General features: G+C 37.9%; 1 protein-coding gene across 1 annotated transcript in view; it reads left to right on the forward strand.

The window, feature by feature from the left end:
* The first annotated feature begins 3,855 nt into the window (after positions 1-3,855).
* nr1h3 (nuclear receptor subfamily 1, group H, member 3) overlaps positions 3,856-4,100 on the forward strand; it is an 18,364-nt gene continuing 18,119 nt past the window's right edge. Inside the window, exon 1 of the mRNA XM_037697683.1 lies at positions 3,856-4,015. The gene's annotated coding sequence lies outside the window, so the exon portion shown is untranslated. The remainder of the gene's footprint in view (positions 4,016-4,100) is intronic.

A 4,100-nucleotide genomic window follows, 5' to 3' on the forward strand; every position in this document is an offset into this window, starting at 1 on the left:
GCATATCACCTGCTGCATTTGAAGCCGCAGTTTTAAACTCAAACATGTTATGATGAGAAGGGAAAGAGTTATAAGATGGAACTTTATTGATCCTGCAGGAAATTGTTGTTATAGCTGTTTAAACCCTTGTAGTGGACTGTGTGTGAAGTGTCATGAGGTTTTGAGAGCTCTGTTGGCCGTTGCTCTGTTAGACTCTGTTGGTACATATTGGGGGGTCAGTCTCATCTACTACCACATCCTGCATCAGCTCAGTATTTGTACATTCAAATAACTGCCAGTTAAGTGTTAGCTTGGTGGTCAGTGCTGCAGGTTTGAGCCCAGGTTGTGTCTGGAAGGGCATCCGGCTCCAAATCTTTCATGCGAGTTGACTCACTGTGTAGACCCCTGCAGAAGGAAGGAGCTGAAAGAAAACAATATTGTATTGGTCGATTAGGCGTGGCAGTATATATATATTTTTTTTCAAAAGTTAATCAGTTATACATGGACTTAATAATTACTTTAAATGCTTCATTAATATCCAGTCAGTGGTTTATGAAAAATGTTGCAGGTAGACAGACAGGGTTAACACCACAAGTTAATAACAGGCAAGTCTTCATCCAAAATGCTGTCATGTGTTGTAAATCTGTCACAGCTACTTCAACACCTAATTATAATATGCCAAATTATTAGAGACATAAACAGTTTTGTGTTTTAATTTGGCTACCTTGAATTATGTAGAAACAAATGCATTATTTGTAGTCATGAACCAATGATCACTTTTTGAGTGTTTCATTATTCATTCATTCAACCTTTAACAGGTTAGTCTCGTTGAGCTGTGAGGACTCATTTTCAGGAGAGACTTGTTTTTAACAAAACACAGAAGAGGTACAGGCAACAGGAGACAATCATAAAAAGCATATCAAATGAAAAGTAAATAAAAGAAACAATATAAAAATGAGTCAAAAACAAGCTGCATTATAAAACGATGTCAAATGGGGGAGTGGTGGCGCAGACGTTAGAAGATGGGCCTGTGATCGGAAAGTTGCAGGTTCAACTCCCGGTACCGTCAACATAAAAATGTGGGTGGAAAAAATGGAACGCCCACACCTGCCTCCACCCTCATTCGCCTCATTCTGGGCCCATGAGCAAGGCCCTTAACCCCCCCATCTGCTCCCTAAACAGGTCTCTCTTGAAAATGAGTTCTTGTGACTCAATGAGACTACCTGGATAAATAAAGGGTAAATAAAAAAAAATAAAAAAAAACCAGGAACATGTCTGCATCATTTTAACAAATCACAAGATAAAAAATTTAAGTCAAAATTTCAACCTTAAAATGAACGTCAAAAACTGAAAATTTGAAATGCTACAAAAATGTATTGACAAGATCGAACAGGGTTTAAACCCACAAGTTCAGCAGAGCAGGTTGGACAGGAGGAACGGTCTCTGCAGCCGGACAGCAAACAATATTTACAGTAAGAAGCAGAATAAGCTAACTAAAATAAATTAACGTCTGCACAGTGCTTTATGAAATATTTTGCTAACACAGCAGACAACAGAATACATGTACACATAATTTTTCACACATTTGCACGAAAAAAAAAGAAAGCAAAATGCAATTTCACAACCGTAACAAGTGAATTTGTAGAAAAAATGTTGTGAAATGTAACTTCATATAGTATAAGCATGGCAGAGAATGAGTCAGAAAAAACATTTTAATAATTATGATCAAAGTCCTGAAGAGATGCCACACCTTCTGTTAGAACAAAACAAATCAGAAAATGCAGGGTTGATTTTTTTATTTAACAGACTGTCAACATGCCCAAAAAACAAAACAATAATTCAACAGTTGACTGTTTTGTTTGGACTGACTGTTTTACCATGATACTTCCAGTTTCCATACCTAAACGTTGAAAATGACTCAACAGCTGTGTTTATGAGTTGTAATACCTGCCTTAAGTGACTTTAATAATTTATGCTCATGCAAGGTGCCCACATCTTCTCAAAATAAACTGGAGTATGTCGTAGCGAGGCTCAGTGTAGTCCAAAAATATTCGGGATCCGATATCCCCAATGAAAAAACCTTCCACACGCCGACATTTTGAATTTTCCTCTCCGCCATGAGATCAGGTGGGCGTGCGTGACGTCATCACGTTGTGCTGCCGCTGCAGACTCCTTGTCACTGGGTTGTCGTACAAAAACACCTCCTTTTATATCGGTGAGATATTTTGATGGAATGGCCGATATTTAACTTTAACGCTAATATCGTTTTTAATAAAATAATTATAATATAATATATTTTTTGTTTGTTTTATTGTTGTAGTCTTCCAGTAAACGGTCTGATGCACCTGCTGCCTTTAAAAAAACATAATAAATCCATCAATCTGGTGACCTGACATCGTTCTCTGTCCAGCCCAGCAAGGGTTAATCTAAGAGTAAATTCATATATATTTTCAAAAGTGAATCTGCAAGCCGTGTGTGAACTACGGGCTTTCATGAGAGAGTGCATGAGAACATCAGTTCACTTTGCAGCCTGTGATTCCCAGAATCACTGACGTCTACATTTCACACCAAGTTGTTGCTGAACGTGGAAAATAATTTTTGCTTCAAAGTGAGAGTTAGATCCGTTTTTTACCCTGAGAATGTGGAGGAAGTGTGGTTTCCCACTTGGTCTTGCTGACTGTGGACACTCAGGGTTTATATTCACACTGGAGGCATTTATTTCTGTCACCGTGACACACCCTCATCGATGCTGACATTGAGTTTTGCAGTTCCATTTCACTAAACAATACTTTTTTTTTTTTCCACTTTTTTTTAATCATTGGATCATTTATTATTGAAAATTGAAGGAGTTTTGGTTGTGTTGGTCCAACAAATCACATCATGCCTAATCTCATTTGATATTGTGAGTGTGCTCAGAGTATGTGTTAAGATATACTGTGACCCTTTTTTAAGACTATTTTTATCTTAAATGATCAATTGGCTGCCACTTAAACTGATGCCAGTTATTGGATTGTGAAATCATTTCATCGCGCTGACTGATGTCTGTGCTGACAGGTCAGATAAGTTGTGATCTTGTACGTGTAACCTGCTACTATTGTTTGAATTGAAAAAACAATAATTAGTATAGTTTTTGCAGTAACATTTAAAATATTTCAGTACAAAAAAAATAATTTGGTGAGATAAAAAAGTTGCTCTTCTTGCCGTATTGATTTTGTTGGCGCTTTTATTTCCATCATTCTGTGAAAACAGACACACAGACAAAGGTGACTGACCGATAAGATGCAGGGAACATTGGACTCTACCAGCCAGGTCAGGGTGGGGGAAATGGGAAGATCCATGCTACAACGTTTTACAACCAAAGAAAGCTAGTTCAGTCAATAAAACACGTCTGTGGTTAATGCACCTGTTGCAGAGCTGATAGAGCTGCTTGTAGAGCCTGGTAAAAAGAATTTGGAGACATTGTTGTCTTTTTTCCCAAATGGATTTGTAGTTTTTGTGCCCTGATAATCGATGTCTGCTCATAACTCTAGTTAAATATGCAACTTTAGTTTTATTTTCCTACTCTCACCAGATTAACATGAGCAGTGATTGTTAGCAGTGGATTAGTTTCATTTCTTTCTTTCTTTTTTGGTAATGATGGATAAAAATTGTAATTTTTTTTTTTTTTTTTTTTTTGGTGTGTGTGGTTTGACATTACTAAAATTGGCTGCCTAAATACTCATAGAAAGTGAATGGTTCAGGGGTTGAAGAACAGCAAATGACCTGTAGTAACCTGTGGTGTTCCCTCTTTCACCCTGTCTCCTCCCTCTCTGTTTTCCCTCCCGTCTCCCATAGGGCTTTGCAGAAAGTGACTTCTTTCCTATTCTCCGTCTTCAAGATATCGAGTCGTTCAAACCTCTGCACGATAATTCACAGAGGGGTTTGTCATCCTGTAAGGTTCGTCAGGCAAAGCTCGGCCTCCGTCAACGCAGAGGTATCAACAGACCGAGGACGTGGGCAAGATGGAACTGCAATAACTAGGTCATCAACTTCAGAGGTAAGGTCAGTCCAACACATCACCTCTGCTCCAAGTAAATTTGACCTTAACATGGCTTTAAAAAAAAAAAAAAAAAAATATATAT

Source organism: Nematolebias whitei, chromosome 2 (genome assembly GCF_014905685.2).
Source record: "Nematolebias whitei isolate Nwh7 chromosome 2, NemWhi1, whole genome shotgun sequence".
NCBI lineage: Eukaryota > Metazoa > Chordata > Actinopteri > Cyprinodontiformes > Rivulidae > Nematolebias > Nematolebias whitei.